The sequence below is a fragment of the Diorhabda sublineata genome, chromosome 7 (genome assembly GCF_026230105.1).
Source record: "Diorhabda sublineata isolate icDioSubl1.1 chromosome 7, icDioSubl1.1, whole genome shotgun sequence".
Lineage (NCBI taxonomy): Eukaryota > Metazoa > Arthropoda > Insecta > Coleoptera > Chrysomelidae > Diorhabda > Diorhabda sublineata.
The window spans coordinates 29,104,736-29,126,222 of record NC_079480.1 but is presented as its reverse complement, the minus strand read 5'-3'; the positions used below and the strand labels follow the sequence as shown (position 1 = coordinate 29,126,222).

The 21,487-nt window shown below is 32.5% G+C and overlaps 1 long non-coding RNA gene across 1 annotated transcript in view; it reads left to right on the top strand.

Moving 5' to 3' along the window:
- The window catches only part of LOC130446593 (uncharacterized), a 34,313-nt gene extending 18,478 nt beyond the window's left edge, over nucleotides 1-15,835 (top strand). Inside the window, exons 4-6 of the long non-coding RNA XR_008910167.1 lie at nucleotides 7,021-7,374; nucleotides 12,586-12,627; nucleotides 15,675-15,835. This is a non-coding gene — a long non-coding RNA (uncharacterized LOC130446593). The remainder of the gene's footprint in view (nucleotides 1-7,020; nucleotides 7,375-12,585; nucleotides 12,628-15,674) is intronic.
- The last annotated feature ends 5,652 nt before the right edge of the window (nucleotides 15,836-21,487 follow it).

Here is a 21,487-nt window from a genome sequence, read left to right as displayed (position 1 = left end):
AAGTTAGTAGGTCCAAATATACATCGCAAATCCTTTGATGTTCGTTGAAAAACCGACAACTTCTGGATAGCGTGTGTTTGCTTAGGAAAAGTCCGCATCACTACGAGTACGTCTACACTTGATATAAATCATGTGCTTCGGAAAAATTTTTGCCGAAAGCTAAATAACACAAGAATTTATGTGAAATGTGGCCCCGGATTAGGAAGAAGTATAAATTAATACCATCCTTTTTTAATCAAATGTTGAATAAGAATGGGAAAAACTCAAAAAATAATCATATAATCAGCAATTTATTCCAATGTTTACGTCTGCTTATTTATACAAGTTTTATTATTTGTTATTTTCCAGTGTAGATTTAGAAAGACATGCATCATCATGGCCGATGTCGCGCTTTTCAATGAGCTCTGATGGCGACCACCCCCTTTGACTAATTATTGTCCGAGGGTGCAGACGCCGCCAACCCCTACCTGATGAGCTTTTCTGAAAGCTCTACTTTTTTAATTCAAAGCTATACACCCCATTCATTTCGTTTGTTTTTGTTTGATACATCGGCCATTTTGGATTTTGTTTCCAAAGGGATTTAGAGATTGTAACCGTACCTAATAGAAGTAATCATTATTCTGGGGTTTGATAATTAGGTGAGATATTCTGTGATACGGGGTAATTTAGAACTCCCCCATGTCTGACAATGATATGAACGACTTTAATAGTCGCTAATGGAATGTGAATTTATTGTTGATTTATTTAAACGATTCGTTTTTTATCGTTTCTTAACATTACCAAAATTTATTTTCTTGTATATTTGGAGTACTTATCAGATACTTTTGTGAAATGGGTAGATATCTAGTTGATGCTTTTAAAGGATCTTAATTTAAGCCCTCCTCTGTTTTAAAATTAGTTTTTCTTAATAATTTGAAAGACAGACAGATAAAAATACATCACATCATAAACATCAAAAGGAGAATAAATTTGTTCTAGTAAGAAAAATTAATTTTTTCTTAGTCCTCTTATTTTGATGTTCATGATGTAGGTGATTTATTGATTGATATTAATAAGCAAATTATTAATGTCAATATCATATTTCGATAAAGACTGATGTTAAGTCGCAACGTCAATTTTTATTTATCTTTCAAAAATTATTCGAAGCAGAGACCTAAATTCAAGAACATAGAAGTATAAACATATCAAAGTGTAGGAAATAAGAAATTGAGGAAATTTATCTAATTGATTATAACAAATATAATGGTTTTAAGCTAGGTGTTTATACTTGAGTTCTTGTATACTTTGAATTAATCAAATTCATCTCTCCTCAGAAATGTTTCAAGGATCATTTTGGAGTCTAGCTCTTTAATGCCACATTTTAAAGTATCTTTACGCACTGTTTCTTCAATCATTTTAACAATATAATGATCAAAGTTTATTGGATTTTCTATCTACTATGAATGTATCCAAGTATACGATGAAATGATATTATACATTCATCACAACAAAATTTTTGATAATTTCATCTTGATTCTGTTTATTTTTCGTACAAGATGAATAGTATGACTAGTACGAGTGCTTTGGATAAAGTCTAAATGCGAGTTAGCTATAAGCATGACAGAAAATATGCAAGCTACGAAATCAAATGCAAAATATGATGTCACATAATGTCAAATAAAATGGATTTTATGGAAAATTGTATGAAACACCATCCTACATTGAAGGAACTGGACAAATTTCTTGAAAAACCCAAGATCATCCATTTCGTCTAACCAAAGTAAGTAATCAAAAACAGAACAAAATATTTGATTAATGATTTGGGTTCAGTGCGAACCTGTCGCAAAAAACGGTTAGATTCCATGTCACATTGAAATCGAAGATATGTAGGAGATTTCAATGGAGCTCATTATATCTATCACAAAAACAAAGACATCTAAGTCTTTTGTGTAAGGGGAATGTCACGGAATCTGTCAAAATATCTTTTACTGCGACCACCTAAGTGGTAGTATTCTTTTCACGAGTATGAATATTACTCATTGTGATGAATTACACTCCTCACTACGTTCTTGGTGCAAAAATACTCTTCATAAGTAATAGCCATCAGCAGTTGCTCAATCAATAGCAAACTAGTTGATAAGAATCCAGCACTAGTAAATATTTTACATCTAGTTTCCAAAGATGAACCTCGTATAACGTACATTTCTAAAAGATTTTCAATAAACCGCCGCAAATCGACTATGAAACGTATTTTTAAGTGAACGAACAATAACAAATATGTACAATATGTACATGTGCAAGATTTTTGACAGTCGCTATTTCGGCCATCAATATCAGGTTGATGTTGATGTATCGTAAGAGCATTCGTTTCACCTCTTAGAAAGTTGAGTGGGTGTATTTTTCTCACAGAAAAGAAGTGTGCACGGTGTATGTAAATAAACATATATGGTAATGGGTAGTTTTTTCGTAGAGGTAGACCAGTGAAATATTACTGAAAATGTCCTAGCGGACATTGAAATATTACGACTTTTACAATGACATATCATCGAGACCATTTGTATATATGAGAGATTTTGATATATGAACTCGCTTTTCTCATTCGTATTTAAAAAAGGATGTTGTTGGTCTAGATTTTCTTATTTACATATAAGAAAACGTTTGGAAATCCAAAAAAAAACTTTGATTGATGATACCAGTATTACCATGGAGATGAACATAATTTTGCAACCGAAATGCACATTTTAATTGAATGTTAGGTACATGCTCTCAATTATAAATCTATTACTTTATATAACGTATTGTGACAATGAATTTTTATGATTAATGAATTGAATTTTTTCCATTAACAATTTTTTGTTCAATTATTTAAGTTTCTTATAAGTTGGATCGTAGAATATACTTATTGAAATGTATTCAGTGGAGTATTTTGACTTTTGACTGCATTGAAATATTAACACTAACAAACTGTTTACAGCAATGAACACACTATTTACACTACCACTACACCAACACTCACAATTACACTGTTTGACGCACGTTTCGATGACCTGGAGATAAAGTTTAGTTTCAGTCTCTGAAGATGATAACTTGGTTAAGGTAACACGTCTGAGACAGTGAAATTGATAGTGTTGGTGTAGTAGTAATGTAAACAGTGTGTTTAGTATGAATATCACCAACAGTACCAGAATTTTGCCCGGTAACTCTCTGTTCATCTAATTCATTTGGTAATTCTATACTTCTCCAATTCTTTATAGTTATTATTTTTTTTAATATTATATAGTAGTGAGAATATCTTTTCCTCCCAAATGTCAAATTAGAAATGTTCTGAAAAGTGATTATAAATCATAAATCCAAATTCTTCCTGGTTACAATGAAAGTTGTGAAAAATTGAAAATAATGCTTAAATTAATTCATTCTTTTATACTGATTTTATTATTTTAATGTTTCGAAATTATTGCCACAAATTCCTTTTATTTTTGATTTCGTTGGAAGAAGTTTTGTAGTTTCACATTAAAATGGATGTTTTTTATCACAGTCCCTGTTGAAGCAGATCTATTTTTTCATCTCATTGATGATTTGTAATCTATTTTATAAATATTGAAATGTATCATCCTTTTATCAATATTACGTCTGCAACGGTTTATTATAATTTAATATTTCTTATAATTTGATGAATGTTTAGAAATCTTTGTACATATTTCATCGAAAGGAGTTTCACATTGTGATGCTTAGAGTCTGTTTTGTTTGTAAAATCATTATAATATTTTTTTATCCGCTAGACAGCTGTACAAAAATCACAAACTGCATAAAGCGAACAAGTGAAACTCAATAAATTATAGATATAATAAATAGATTGAATGTCTTTAATTAATAAATAGATTATAGAATTAATAAATTAAATGACTATCCTTGCCATGTATACAAGAACTTCTTAAGAATTCCTCTTTAGTAAATACGAAATTTTTTATTGAATTTTACTTCACAAATCTTTCTCTGTATTGCTTATATCTTCAAACTGTCATTTCTATTAGATGGATATTTCGAAGCAGAAATATTTGGAAATATACCCAATATCTCAGTGAAAATTTACCTTGCTCGTGTATCTCCTTAAATTCGCATGCTACTGCCAATCTAATTACATATGATACAAACTTAGTTATAACTCCAGAAATTTTATTTAGCATTTCTTTCCTATAAGAAATACAACAATGATTAAGGTACAATAAATAACTCTCCAAGTACCACCAACTTTATTGTATACTTTTTTCCATTATCTTCTATATTTTTCTCATTTATCAATCTTATCTAATGGAGAATTACTTCTGTTCCAAGGGCTACTACTTAAGTTTTAAGATTTTGCAACACTGATGTGAATATGCCATATACGACATTGCCATCATGAAGTTTAATATTTTCAATTGTGAATCTATTCAGAACGTTTTGTCAGACGAGAGCTATTTAATTGTTTACAGATACATAAAACATTAACCTCGGTCAAAAAATGGATTTAAATCGCGTGCATTTCCATGCAATGATTTTCTATGACTTTCAACGTGGATTAAACCAATAGCAGTGTGTCAATCAACTCGCTTCGACTTGAAGAAACACTATCTTGAGTCACCGGTCACACTTTGCTAAAGGATGAATTTCATGAATGTTATCCAAAATCGGCTGTTATACCAAAAAACATCGATGCTGTGCGTAATTTGATATTGCAAGATCATCATGTGACATACCGTTGGATTGAGGCGTTCTTTGGCATAAGTTTCACCCGCATAAATCCAATATTGCACTGAAATTTAGCTGTACACAAAGGTTATTCACGCACGAAGCAATTCTCAATAGTACAGCAGTTATTTGCCATAACACAAAAACGTTTTTAAACAGTCACAACTCGAATTGATGGGTGATCCGCCGTACTGTCCTTGTTTGGCACCCAATGATTTCTTCTTATTCCCACAGATCAAAAATATATTGAGCGGTTAATGTTTTTCTACAATTAATGAAGCAGTTGATGTATTTAAATCATATGTTCTTCAATTCGAATGGTAAAAATTCTTCGAACAATTGGTTTCCACGCATGCAAAAGTGTAATAATCTTAATGGAGAATATTTTGGAAAACCATAAAACCATATCCAATTATGAATATTTGCTTTTATTTGTTTATCTCAAAGCTCAAGTAGCAACCCTCGTATTTTCCTAATTTCGTACTGCCTACTTGGTCTACTTTACTCCAAACTTATCTCTACTACTTGCTTGATAAAATCTGAATGTCGCTTTTCGCTTGTCATTTTCTGTACATAATTTTTCAAAATTCACAGCTTTTCATGTAAACGGCTAACTGAATAAATGCTTCCAGTTTTTATCTTCATCAATGAATAAATTATATATTAATTTCTTATATTTGAACTTAGTTTTAGCCTCCATCGTAATATTTAACATTTAAATACTCAATTATCAAAAACATAGTAGGAATTTCTCATTTACATTCATACTCTCTTTTTATGTATCTGATTCTATTGCAGATTCCAAATTTTTTACTATTATATAGTTTGTTGATGGATAAAATTGAGTCGAAACGTCGACAAAAAGGCATTCATAAATATAGACCAAAATGAAGATTAGATTCTATGGAATATAACTTTTTATATTTCGCAAATATTGGAGTTCAAGTCAAGATATCATTAACATTGAACCATGTGGAAGTTTGTTTTAATTGGTATATTTCGGTAAATCATTATGACTATTGTGAAGTCAATTCGAGAAATATTTCAAGAAATCAATCATGAACTATCAATCAATATTGACTTTAGAGTATATGAATCATAAAATGGAATCGGTTCAGAAAGCCTAAAAGTCAACAAGTAATAAGACAGATGATTAAGATAATGAACAAAGTGCTCCAAAGTAAATCAGATGCGAACTCTACTCATTATCGTAACTGAAACTTTGTTATGGAAACAAAAAGTAAATTTTCAGTTCACTTTCAATTGTCTCTTTTATAATAGGTTGTTTAACATGATTTAACTCCCGTTTATTTTCTAACTACACTGAAATATTTTTTAAAAAAGTTTTTATTTTCAAAATTATCCCTTAAAATGATGGAGAACAAATTGGATAACTCTGTTTGTTTCTAATCGGCTCATTTTCTACTGATCAAATATATTATATATATGCATACAATATATTTTGTGAAATCCGCTTAGATAAAGTTTAAACAACTACTTTCAACATAAATTTCTCAAGCCACACCTTGTGACACTACAATTTTATCGAATATCTTAATTTGTTTAGAAAAAGATTGACAATTTAGTATTCTGTTAGTCAGAAATATAAATTTCGTTGTTCAAACTATCTCCTATATATACTTCTACTACGGAGGCAGATCTTCAGCCACTTCAGTTACGTTTTATTTATTTTTAATGAATTTCAGACGTTATAAATTCACAGTTGCACAAAAAATTTTGTTTGTATTTCGTGTGTAAAATTTCATGGCGCATAATACAAAAATAACAATTTTACGTGAAAAAACATTTAAAGAAACGGAAACACTGAAAGTTTCCCGCCTCATTGTATTATTTGTGAGTTGTTTTCTGCTTCTAACAGTAGCTATATTGACATAGGTGTTACTGGACGTACGTTACTGTCATTTACTGTAACTTCTCCAGGAGAGGTTAATATGTCCTTTTATATATTGCGACCATCCAATAAAAAATTAATGGGGTAGTTAACAAAGTGAATATTTCAACAAATAAGCAATGTTTAGCATGAAAGGTTGGATATGGAAAAGCCACAATTAGTTAGTGCTGATCGAAAGTTCGATCACATTAAAAATTCAACAAATATTCATATTTACCAAATCACCGCCCTTGTATATTTTTGTAAATCAGTTTAGTGTGTTGTAAAACCTATAAAGTGAGTGAGTTTGCGATATCCTTTTAGTTTTAACAAGTTTTTAAAGAAATATTTCTGTCATAAGAATATGCAAATATATTTATATTTTTGTATAATAATCATTCATGAATATTCTTATCTCGTAGATTGAATTATTTCGGAGAAATATCCAAACACCTGCCTAGCCAGGATAACCGGACTAGTATATATCTTGAGGGATTGAGGGGATGGATGGGAGAAGAGAAAAGGACCCAAGAAGGATCTCTCTCAGGAGCGTTAACAAGCAGGACTGCGGCGACCGTAAAGAAAAGGACTAAAAGGAACTTTCATTAATGCAAAGTAGGATTGATTTGAGAAGCAGGATACCTGCGTGGTCCTTTCTTGTCTCCTTAAACCCTTGTTCGTTAAAATCCGGCTGATGGCTGCCACCGCTGGACCTTGCGCGCGCATTTGACCGCTAGGGATGGACATTGATCAATAATATATAAGAAGATTGTAAAGTAAGCAAAGATTCACCCACACAGAACGCCCCCCTTGCGGACATTGCTTTCCCTTTAGCCCTTCGCCGCCCTTCCCGCAAGCTGGCGGCTATCGGAAACTAACTAGACGTTTTTTTAAGTAGAATTTATGCAAGTTCAATACATCTCTCGTCTGGGTTTTCTTTTATAAATTGATTATTGATTATTTGAATTGAATATTAATAATAATCAGAAAATTCATGTAACTACATATATTTAAATACGTTTGTGTGGACGACTCGGTACATATCAAATGTTTAGGAATCCATACGAAAGAATGAGATATAAGTTTATTCTAGTTTTCAGTATTTTCTAATAATTTTTTTCCACGTTATGTTTCTGATTGTTAATAAATTATAATTCAGTTGTTTGTAGCTGAATGAGAATTATTTTTGTATCTTGAGTAATTCGTTCAGGGTGATCGTCTATCCACAGTTTGATCAGTGTTCGGTGATGACGGAACTCTGATGCTAATATTGAGAAAGAAGTTACAGAGAGTAAGAAAAGTAAACTGCAAAACTATAAGGAATGGTAGTAAAACTAATTATATTGTGTGGGACTAAGAAACGAAGAAAGAAAATTGATACTAATTTTAATAAAAGACATAAAATAATCTTTATACATTAGAGTAACAGAAGCTGAAAACGAAGAGAGATACGTACAGTGATTGTCAAATACAGAATTCTAGAGCTGGAAATATATTACTGTATTTCTAAACTCATACTTTTTAACAGTAATATTTTTCTTCTCCAAATTTTTTCGAAACAACTCATAATTTCATCTTGATCGGAATAATTAACTCGTTTTTATGTCAAGCTAGATAAAGTTGGTTTCACTTGGATGATTTTGGAACGTCGAACATTGCCAGTTTTACATTGTATTATACCAAAAATCCTTTAAACATTGGATTTCAACAAAGTTGTGTACTTAAAGACATTTAAGGAGAAAAAATCGTAAAATTCTGAAAATTTCAATCAGAATAAAGGCAAAGAAAAAGCACGATTATATGCAGTATTAACCAAACTCACTCACTCACAGGGGGAGGAAAATTCCTAGAGCAGAATGAGCAATATTTGAATTACTATATAGCCCAATATACCAGTAGATTCTTTGAAGTATATCAAAAATATATATTGGGCTGCTCATAACATACTTTGTAAGAATACACAGACCAAGAAAATGGGGATAATCGGTAACTCTTAGAGAAAGAAGGAATACTGAAAATATATAGTTAATGTTATCCGCCATAGGAATTTTCGATGTCTCTGATGTATAGAACTGATTGTCGTGTCTTTGTTGTTATAGGTATTTGTTCTTCCATACTACGTTCTGAAGACATCGTGCAACCTTAATTTCTCTAGCTCTTACCCCGTTTTTTACGTATCCATAACTCTCCATGTCATGTCATGTCCTTTTATTTTATTCTTTGTTGTATTATTTGACCTTCTAGTTCTAATTCACATCTAATAAGCTCTTTTGATGTTGTCATGCATATGGTTTTTTCAGTCAATATAGTCATATTATACGGTTTTCCTGTAAGATTGAAGATATTTGATAATAATCTTCACGTTTGGCACATATCATGTCGTCATTGACATACCTTAGAATTTTTATTTCTCTATCACCAACTCCGTAACATTTGCCTAGCCGCACCTTCTGCATAATTTCATCGATTACTATGTTGAATAACATAGGACTAAGCGATCTCTTTGTCTGATACCGTTGTTGACTGATATGGGTTTTGTTTGTTTACAATTAATGCGAGCCTAATCTTCATTATCTAAGTATATGTTGTTGATGGTCTGGATTGTATTGATAGATATATTTTCTCTTGTACAATAGTTGAATAACATCTTCCAATTCAATACGGTCAGTAAGGCTTTTGTGAGGTCCATGAATCATGGGAATGCTGGTTTGTTATATTTAATGTATTTCGTTATCGTAGGATCAATACTGCATCTATGCAGGATCTTCCTGATCTTAATCCTTGCTGCTCATCTTCTAGTGTTGTGTTCGAGTTTATTTTGTTGGTGAAAACGAGTTCTTGTATGAAACGTTAGAAACCGTATTTGAATAGTTCATTACGGACTCCATCCTGTTTTTGATAGCTTAGTCGACTTCTTAAATGGTGACTTATGTGTAGTTTGTTGGTTTTCTTGTTGTTACCTTTTCCTTTAAATAGCTCACACAGAAATCTGATTTGGTGAAAACACGAACACCCAAGCAAGACGAAAGTATAAAGCTTTGGATGATTTAACCACCTTTAATTTCATTAACTAGGAGATAAACCAACATTCTTATATGATATTTATTTTCAGCATTTTTATTTGATGGAAAGTAACGAAAAGGAAGAATTTCATATGTATAAATTAATAAATAACTAAAATGGAAACACTATGTACATCAGTAAGAATATTTTCTCATCTAATAATTGCAAGCGTGTTTAAAGAATTTTGCATTTCTCTGCTCCATAGAAAGTTTTATCGTCGCCATTGTGATTGAGCTGTAAGAAGTGATTTCAATTTCATGAAGATATACTCAGTAATGTACATTATCATTTGCAGTTATTCGGATACTATTTTTGACTCAAATCTGTTAATTTCGGTCTGGTTTTTTCCATCTCTTCCTATCGTTACTGTTAAATATTAAAAATTGTACCTTCGCTCTATTAGCTTGTCGAAGGTATAAACTATTCAATAATATTGTTGAGCTAAGAGTAAATATTATATTCTTCAATAATTTCATTTTACCGACACGCCAAGCCTATCTCAACTGCTTGTTTGTGCGCGCGATATGGACAGAAGTAACATTAAGATATCTTGTTTTCCAAGCTATGAAGACGCTAAAAACGAATAATTTCAACCAAAATATTCATTATCATATAAAAGAATACAGTTGAAAGATTCTCACAAATTCTTCAAATTTGTATTATTGAAAAGTGGAGCAGTCATTTATTAATGTGAAACCTAACTTCGACGATTATTTTGGGGATGGTACGAAGAAGGATTTTTTTGATTTGTAGCCTCTTTCAAAACGACTTAGAAATTAGTATGTCAATAGAAGTAAGTGGATAACTCATTAATTTAAAGGAAAAGAAGTCATTGAAATATAGCTTCAATCGTAGTTAAGGAAATTCTAGATCTCAATTGCTGATCACTGTCCTTTCTTGTTCGATAAAGTTTTGAAAGTCTTTCCCCTATTCGCTTTCCATGTTCTTTTTCAGGTTATTCCTCTTATCAAAATAACTCTGTGATTATGGTTTCTGTTTAAACGATCTTTTATTCATATTGGTAGCACTTATAAAAATATATTTTCTTTTCCAGTTAGAACAAATGAGACAGCAATTGAGTAGTTCCACAACACGGAAATCTGAGAATTTATTATCATTATTGATGCCTTTCTTTTACTACGATAGCTTATAAGGTTGTTGTTCTAAGAGGACGATTTTAAAATATCTGACAAAAATTAATATGTTTAAACATTTTCTTGTGGTATAATGAAAAATGTCACAAATCGGATAAATAAAAATCATCGATAAAGACAATCTATCCTTCTTGTTTCATTAATATTATGGACGCTTTCTGGTCTTATATCCTTGATATTTACTACTAATACAATTTGTTTTTGAAATAAATTCGTATAGAAGCGAAAATCGCAGACACAATTTCCCGTTGCTTAAATTCGGAAGGGAGTTCAAAAAAGGGTTCATTTATTATCCGATGTCAACGTTTGTCAGTTCGATTTAAAGGGAGGTTTATTTTTACCATTTCTTGTAGGACTTAAAAAAGTTTCATCAATCTAAAGTCCGCTAAAGAATAAAATATACCAGTCACTCTTAGTTTTTACCGATATTCTGCCGTCGGATCAATTCAACTGACTCAGCATATAAGAGCTCTATCCCCGATTTTTTCGATTTTTTTACGCTACATAACTTGCGCTTACCAGAAACAGGGACACACATCATTTCTAACAATTCGCTGCCCTTTTTACTTCAAAGGAACATATCGAGTACACTTCGTGTTCATACGGCGTATTTTAAATTTAAAAATTCAAACTAGTCGCTCGTAAATATTTTCCACTCTTCCTCATTTATTCAATAGGATACTGAGAAAAGGAGCAGCTTTCGTTCATGAAATGGAAAAATAGTGGTAATCACTTGGTTGCACGGTTGCACGATTTATTCAAGGTTTTCACCATATGCTCCGAAAATATAATGATGTAAAAATAAAATATTTAAAACTAAATAAGATTTGGTTAGCATAGGTTAGTGATAATTAGATATACATAAATGTGGTTGAAAAATTGTAGAAGCAAAATAAAATAAAATTAGAAAATGACTAATTACTAGATAGCACTTTAGGAAGTCCCTAAATATACAGAAAACAATTCTCAACTTCTAGTGAGTACTGTCAGAGTTTTCCTAAAGATATGGCAACACTTATGTGAATATGTCAAATCTGACCTCATAAAGTTTGATATTTTTAATAGTAAACATACGAGAGCTATTTGACCTGTTTACAGATACTTAAAACCACCTTCATCTTTTGGTGATGAAGCACCATCTCGAGCCACCGTCTTTTGCTGGTTTTCCGAATTCAATCGTGGTCTCACTTCGCTACAAGTAGAATTTCGTGAAAATATTGCATGAACATTTGGCTGTCAAAAAGATTTGGTCGCTTGGATAAGACATAATTTGACAATCGTTCAGAAAATAAGCTCTTGTCGATTGGTACGAAAAATGCTGAAATAATTCTATCGTGGCGCTTCAAAAGACGTCTATAAAATCGTGGAAAGCGACGAATCATGGATGGACAAGTCGCCTCTGTTCCATTAGAGCAGCATACACCAGCATTTGTTTGCCAGAAGGATTCGAAAAAATCATTAAAAACATTAAACTGTCATTAGTCCTTGTTTGGAGTCCAATTTATTCCCGCAGTTCAAACATAAATTTCGCAATCAACGTTTTTCTACACCTGAAGAATCGCTTAAATCAAATTTTTTAAAGTACCTCAATCGTAATGGAAAAACCCATGCAAAACTATATTAATCTTAATGGAGAATCGTATCCGTTTACTTTACTATGAAAGTAAACATTGTTATTACACATTTTTAAGCCAAATGCAAGCAATCACAACTAAAATCACCAAACTTAATTTTGAGTGATGTTGCAAATTAATTTTCATTTTTTTACAGTTCCCATACTACCAAAAGGTACACTGATATCTCATCACTCAGGTAACTATTTAATATTGTTTATAATAAAACCAAAATCATTACGTATCCATGGATAATGTAATGTTTGTTTGTTAAGTCGGAAACTTTTCTTACTACCCTCGTAATTCGATAATTATTGTTATAATTCTATAGAATAATAGCTAAAGCTTCAAAATATTTTTGAATGAATGTTAAGTTTAGTGTGTACATACACAATTAGGATATTTATATATGTAGCGACCACGCCAAGTTCCCTGGCATTTAAAAACACTTAAATACAGGTACACATTTATCCGAACAAACTTTCTCGTTAAAACGATAATCTGTCCACCCCTGACTGACCAATATCTGATCCAGAAAACTCCAAGTAACCTTCTTATGTCCTAATATACATGATCCAGGAAATTCCAAGTAACCTTCTTATGTCCTAATAGTATACAGTTGAATAAATCCTCTCCGATATACCTGATACGCTTTTTGGGGAAAAACCAATATAACTACTACCTTCTCATGTTTCCATACTTACCCAAACCCAGGCGAGGCGTTCGGAATCGATGAGAAATTCATTCTATCTCGAAACAACGAGGTGATCGGACTCGAACGCCGAGATCTCAGCGAAGCTACACCGTTTCCAAAGATTTGGCTTGAGCGACGTAGTCTAATCTTTCGTTGTATATATTTTTTGTATATAGTTCGATTTATGTTTTATAGTAAGTTTAAGTTATCGAACTTTGTTTATTGTACTACCACTCCACTACCCTCGACAATAAAACTAGCGCCCATATATACATAGACATTTCATTTTTTCATTTCATAAAGAATGATGGGTACTAGGAGAACCTAGCATTTCTGGTTATAACAAACTTACCATACTAGATATACAATCCTCGTTATAGCTTACTGCTTGTAACTATGGACATCAATAAAGAGTTCAACTCGGTTGGTTGGGGAAATATAATGAACCCGCGAACAGATAAGTACCAGTGTCCTTTACTTGCTGAGCATGGTCAAGATTTACATGAGTAATAATGAAACTGAGAACTGATAAATTATGTGGAGGAGCTACTCAAAGGAACGAATGTATGGAGCATATTGTATGACTTTATTCTAATACTAAAGCTGCCTGACAGATTTCCATATCACAGACTAAGCCGATGACATAGCAATCCGTATCACTTGAGAGAACAAAGAAGAAATCCAAAGAAATCTATCCGGCATCATAGTGATTTCGAGAAGATAACTTGACGATCTGATCTCTTATGGGTTCCTCATTGAGGTAAAAGAATTTGTTAAATATTTAGGATTTAACCCAAACTCATATATGATCTCTATAGAACAGTAGAAAGGGCCATTAGCCTATATCTTTACTTGAAAGGAAAGAGGCAGCCATCGAGAGAGAATATCAATGATGCATCGCAGGGGTGCTATTAGAGAATGCAGTACATTAAACCCTGCTGTATAAGCTATTGTGGAAACCATAACAGTACATTCGCTGGCACTTGAAAAGAAAACATTCTGTGAAATATTACGTAAAGATAACGGGTGAAGTCATCGGAATAGAGCTGTGGCTATAGATTTGTACCATGAGAGATATGATGGGGATCGACGAGGTAGATGAATTGCACGCTACATATCAAGTATAGAGATAGAGAAAAGTAGAGAAGAGTTAGATGAAGGTGAAGTTGTATCCAACCCAACATCTGTCTGGACACGGATACTGCCGATCCTACCTGTTCAAACAGAAAACAAACATTGTTCTTATGCAGCCGATAAAACCTACAACGTGAAGTATTGAAAGAAAATAGAATTTGAGGATCATGTAGAGCTTCAGAAGAAAAAGGAAAACCATGTCGCTCTTGGTAATAGTTCTACGGACGAACAAAAGAAACGGTTTGATCACGTGAAGTGAGAGCAGCTCCTAATGTGGTGTGGTAGGTAAGTCTGGCATCTCCTTCGTAGGACATTGATCCTTCCCTCCACGAGACCGTGAAAAATTGGACTACAAGCTTCAAAAGAGGTAAATTTTCCATTGAAGATGATGACCAATCGGGAAGGACAGTTTCTGTGTCAGTCCCCGAAAATATCGATGCAGTTGATGACATGATTTTATCAGACCGTTGAATGGGGCTAAAACGGATATCTGAAGCACTGAATATTTCATACGAACGCATTCATCATATAGTTCACGTCAATCTGCTGGAAAAGTTCTTGCTTGAGTTTTTTGGGATTGCCATGGAGTAATCTTTAGATAAGGGTAGAACAATAACTGGAGATTACTATTCGATATTGCTGACCACTCTACAGGAAAAAAATTAAAGAGAAAAGACGCAGAAAGCTATCCAAAGATGTTTTGTTTTTGCAGGACAACGCCCCTGCACACAAATCTCATGTTGCCATGCAAAAAATTCGTGATTTAAGTTTAAAAGGTCGTAATTTTTTTTCCAACGAGGAGGTTATAAAAGCTGTGGAGGTCTGGTTTGCCGAGCAAGAAGAAACATTTTTTTAAAGGTCTAGAGACGTTGCAGGTTCGCTGTATTAAAGTATTTTGACATTGAAATATTGTTTGGTTCTATAGTAGGCTAAGAATTTTCCAATATATCCTCGTAGATAGAGTTGGGTGGATCGTACAAGTGAGGTACCGCCTCACGCAACGGTGAGTACGACATGGTCATTGATGATACACAAGGGCATTTCAATCAATTTGAAAAAATTAATATGTCGAGCTTTGTTCCTGCGATTCAAATGCTGCCTAAGAGTAATTATTCTTCAATATATCTGATATAAAATAACTTCCAATTAAATATTATAAAAAAAACACATGAAGTACCATCACTATTCAATTCCATATCTTCAGTTTCAATATGTTTTTCATTATCCCCTGTTTTTCGAAACGCGTGATAGATAATTTCCCATTTAACGAAACTCGTTCCTGTTCTATGGTGACAACTTATGGTGAAATCACGTTCCACAAATATACTCAAATTATCCGTAACCAAAATCCTATTCAAAACGACTAAAAAAATCGTACCCTTTTAACAAGATTTGTGTAAACATTGTAATATTTACAGCATCCCAATTCACCGCCATTCAGTTAAGCTTTTTAATGCTGACCAGTCCGGCGCATGCCTTCAATAAAGGGGAATGACCATTAAGGGTGGTCAGTCAACCAAACCGCTCCCTTACAAAGTTATCACCCCGAATGTCGTTTCCTTTGACCAGGACAATACGTGGCACGCGTCTTAAAGATGAATGGGCTCTTTCCCTTCACAAGATTCGACCTAACAAGCATAAGAAATTCTATTCAGGGCTTAGGAAGTACAATGCAAGTTCATTTGAATAGTATTGGAGACGGTGTTTGGGCTTTGAATTGGAAAAATGCTGTAATCTTGGAGTGTGAAAAGATTGGCTAATAAATTTTATGTTGATTAGATTAAATGAACTTGGTTCTAATATTTCTCTACCTATTCAATCTATCGTATGTTACAAAATATTTCGTCGTGACTCACAACCGGCAAACCGAAAGCTGTAAATTTCAAATTGTAAAATATATAAATAAAAACAGGGTTTTATTTCGAGAATAAATTGATCTCATCTTTTTGTCTATTTTAAAATTAAATATATATGTAACTGTGGGGATTATGCATAGATAATGGTGTATTTATGAAAAAAAAACTAAATACGTTACCAATTGAAAGATTATTTCATTTTTCTTTGAGTTTCGGAGGTATGTACTTACAATGTTGATGATCAGAGAGAACTGAACTACCTTCTTCATAAACTTAATACTTAATTTGGATTTCATTATCAAATCTATACATAAATTTACCAGAATATATTCTTTGACAATATAACACTCCAATTGAATACTATTAAACAACAACATATTTAGAATAAAATTTGAAACTTGAAAAAAATAAATGTGGTGAATTTTTAGTATTAACAAACATATTAGTGAAGGTCTTTTCCATAATTATTGCAGCAATAATGTCGATCTTATTTGGGATAATAACTAAAGAGTGGACAGCAACCACCTACCTGTGGGTGAGATATTTATAGGCGGGGAGCAGGTAACATTAAAAGTCCTGAATCAAAAATTTTTTTTAAGTAAATAAAACAAATCAAAGTACAAGAATGAATTAAGCTCGGTATGCGTGGATTCCTATCCAAAACAAAGTGAAAAAAATTATTAAAAAAATGTTTTCCTGTCATCGCGGATATTAATTTTTTTTAATGTATTCGGTAATAAATTTTATTGATTTTTTTTACCGGAAGGGTAGTTATTTTGGAGTAAATGCTTTTTGTCGAATTACCGTTGTTACATAATTATTATGATCTCGTATACACCAATAATAATTATGTTTCTTATAAAATTACTCTTGTTGATTAATGTTTTCTTACATACATAATATAATTTAGTAAAGAGTACTGTTTTAAAGGTGAATCGAAAGAGCTGGAATAGTTGCAATAGTTTATATCCTGGTGAATAGAATATATAGTCTCCATGGTTTCTATGTATATATTTATTTCTTTTATCTTGTTCAGGTAAGGTTGTCTTTGGGCATTTTAGAAGGTAGAAGCTAGTCTGCTTCACCTTCAAGCGTCGAATTTTTAGTCATTTCGTTTTCTATTTTGGAAGCAAGTGTTGCATCTTTATATTTTTGAATACTATCAACTCATATTGTTTTTATCACGTTATTATACATGTTATTACGAAGAGGCTGGTACGAGAATTTTCTTCCACTTGAAAAAATTTACATCTCACCAAAAAACTCTCATTAAATCCGTAGATACTGACGTGTTAATCATTTGTCTCAGAAACATTCATAAATTCGGAGACCATAAAATATGGATAACAAATAAATTCTTAGTTGCCAATAAAATGAAGAAGAAAGCAGAGAAAAAGACATTTTATTCCCAATTCCAAAATAAATTTAATGAACATCGTAAATTTTGGAGTAGATGCTAATATAGTTTATGCGGGATTTTTTTGGTAGTTTTTGAGCGTGCATGCCAAGATGTTTTTAAAAATTACATAAACATAAATAAAATGAAAGAAAGTTTCGGGCATAATGGAGAAATTTTAGCCCTAATCACACACTTCAAATAGGTATGTCAGACCCTTCCGGCAAAAAAAGTGGTTTACGTGATTTTTTCCTAAAAGCCAATAAAATTAATATCCGCCATGACGGTAGAACATTTTTTCATTTCTTAATCATTTTTTTACTTTGTTTTGGCAATAGGAATTCACGCATACCGAGCTCAATGCATCCCTGTAGTTATATTTCTTCTATTTATTCAAATAAAAAATTTTTTGATTCCGCTATGCATGACTTTCAGTGTTACCGGCTCCTGGACTATTACGGAAACCACTATGGATATAAATGATATACTTCAATAATTTTCAAGGCTATTTTTATTTTTTAATAAAAAACACGTGGTATTATGACAGCATTCCAAACTTTAATATTTCTACTAATCTAACAAACATTATCGCACATAATTCTTAAAATGTACAATGTTCATTTTTAAAAAACAATCAAAAACTGAGAGAATCGGTAAAAATCAAATAAACTTGATTTTAAATATACCTCAGTGTCAGTTTTACAATTAGCGTCACACCAATTTTATTATCATAGCTCGATAGAAAAAGATAGAGATTCTTATGATGGTAGGTTACAGCAATTAGAGGCATGTGCTTTATTCAATGAAACACATTGTAATAGACCTTTAATTACTAAAAATACAGTAAGTAGAATTCTTGCAAGTTTTAACGAAACAGGAAGAATAAGGGATTATCCAAAAGATGAAGAATTAACGCCGAAGCAAAGTTAAATATTTTGCTTTCATTAGAAGCCAAACCTCTCAGAACTATAACAGAAAATCCCTTATAACAAATGTTGGTAAGTCGTACTCATACAAAATTCAGCTTTTTCACGAACTCTCAGGAGGTGACCCAGACGGAAGTTTGAAATTCTGCAAACTCTTCAGAGGTATTGTAATGGAATTCCAACTTTTTTTGGTAGTGTAGTTATTCTTAGAAGAGGCAACGTTTTGAATTCGTGGTACAGTGAATCGCCACATAGTCCGTACTGTAGTTTACCGATATTTGCGTTGTTTTCCAATCAGTATGGAAGGGTGCGTTCCTACATTGAAGTGCACCAGTGTAGAGGTACACACAAGCAAAATTCCTTTTGCATCGCAAAAACTCATATGAACATCTTCTCGATTGATTTCTAGATCCAGTGTTTTGTTGTGTTATTACGAAATATATTTTCCAGAATATTCATCATATTATCTAATGAGATATATACACATCATATATACAGGGTGCTCCGGGACTTGATGCGAAAAATTCGGGAGTGAATAGATGACGTGAAAATAATGCTGCGATAAAAAGATTCTTATGGACAATTGTATAATGAGATTATTGATATGGAGTCAAATATAATGTAATTTCAATGTTGTCATGTTTCTAGCGACATATTTGAATATTTTTCTGATATTATGTCAACATTATCCTTGTTAAATGCTAGAATGATGTTTTCTTGATAATAATATACAAATTTAGATTTATCTGAGACATTATTTCAAAATACGAACAAAACATATTTCACATACCTAGATAATATTTAGAATTCTAAATAATTATTTCAAGTGTATATTTTTTCTGTTACATACTGTATATGTTCTACTGTGCTATTCAATTTTAGAGCTGAGCTTCGGGTCGGAAGAATGTGCCTTAACGGCGTTACGTCACGAGCATCGAGGGAGTTTTCCCTCGGACACTTTCAAATTTTCAATGCGTCCCTTGAGACTCCCTCAAATTTTTGACACGTACTAAAGTAAGGAACGTGGTCATTCCAAGAAATTTGATACTCCTACAGGGAGGATGCGGCCGATTAATAATTCATTTTTTATTTTAGGAAATAGTCTTTTTGCCCCTATTCAAGAAATACTTGTAATTGATTGTATATATTTCATGAATTGAATGTGATTTTGAAAATATAAGAACGGTAATGACCTGCTGTGGAAATGCACAAGACGTGGACATTTATTGTAACAAAATATTTAGAAAGAATTCTCCTAGCTCCTAACTACATATACTAGATGTGAGTTTATTCCCGTCTTATACGAGGTTTGACTGAGAAGTAGTAAAATATAATTGCGCATGCTTCGAGAGATTCCCACTAGATTTTCAGTAATCTTGGAAACTAGATGGATAAGTGGCTAAATGAAAATGGATAAAACGACGAGTATTCTGAACGACCAAAAACTGCGACAAGCAGTGATATCATCGAAAAAGTGCACCTAATGGAACTAGACAATCAAGTACCTATAAGAAGTAGAAGACGCTATCGACACTAGTAAAAATCTAGCCCCATTTCTCTGTTGCTTACTTCAGAAAAACTAGATTCACAATAGAATAATTATCGATTAGATGATCAACATAGATTTTTTTCTGAATGTCGAGTTCAGTGGCAATTTCTGAAAGGTCTTCAAAAAGTATATCCTCCGCCATGGATCGACAAGAATATTTTCTTCAGCGGTATATCGTCACTGAACCAAAAAATTATTCTTATTTCCAAGCAATGATTTGTTCTTTCAAATGTTTCTGGTTGATGTTTAAATGGAATTGAGTAATCTTCTCAAGAGCTGGACCTAATAACAACCACCTAAGTAGTATAAGTTTTACAAACTCTTGCCATTATATTCTCCACGAACTCTTCCAAACTTTCCCTCCAAAGGGTAGGGAAATCTGGGACATTTGGCATCCGTAATTTGGACCCAAAACGCATTCGAATGAACCTTTCCTTTAATGACGCGGTTTTACCAAAATGAGTGGGTTTTTTGCGTCGATTCATAATAGTAGTTGAAACTTCGATCCACTATACTATTGAAATGGAAAAAACAGTCAAGAAAGTGGATTACATAGTGATGACAACCGTTTGGGGGAATAGTCATGGAATTATAGTTATCGACCATTTTCGAATAGATCAAATAGCACCCACCTTATTCACTAGATCTGGCTTCCAGCGACTTTTTTGTTGTTACTTTTCACCGGAGAAAGACGGCAACTATCATTTGGAAAGGTTAAAATAGGGGAAAGCTGGAGTGTGTAGACTATGTCTTGTTAGCATAACACGCCTAATACTGACCAGTAATCGTTCTCAAAATGTATCAATCCTCTTATCAATATTGAAACCATGACCTTATTAGTCGAAAAAACATATTTCGCTTCTTTGAAAGTACTTTCTTCGAATTAAAACCTTTATTTCGCCTCTATTTTTTTTCCGAATGTGAATAGTGTACCCAAATCTCATCTATGTCGAAACGAAAAAAAATTATCCTGTGTCAAGATATGAAAAGAAGAATTTTTAATGTAATTTTTCATCAGAATCAACCAATTGCTGTACCTGCAGATAGCTTCTCCTTATAGAAATCTCCTTGCAAAATATTTATGTAGTGAGAATTTTCATTTCATTAGCCATCTAACTTATTTTCATTCGACGATTGCTAATTACTAGAGAAAGGATTCTATCAATCATTTGTATGAAGCCAAACACCATTTTTACCATGACCGCTCAAATAACCCTTTTTAAAACTTTGGCTATTAGGATAATTAGAATAAGTAGAGCCGTTTCCAAGGTGTCGGCATTCTCCGAATCAAGCAAAAGGTTAAAGATAAAAATGATAATATGGCGTGTTGAAAAAAACTATCATTCCGATAAAAAACATTTGAGAAGTTTAGTTCGATGCATGAATCTATGTAAATCGAAGAAAATGATACCCATATGCCACAGACAATTTGTCTACATAATAGTTAAAAATTTGGCATGTAACATACCAAACCTCTAAAGTATACCATCCAATAAGAGTCTGG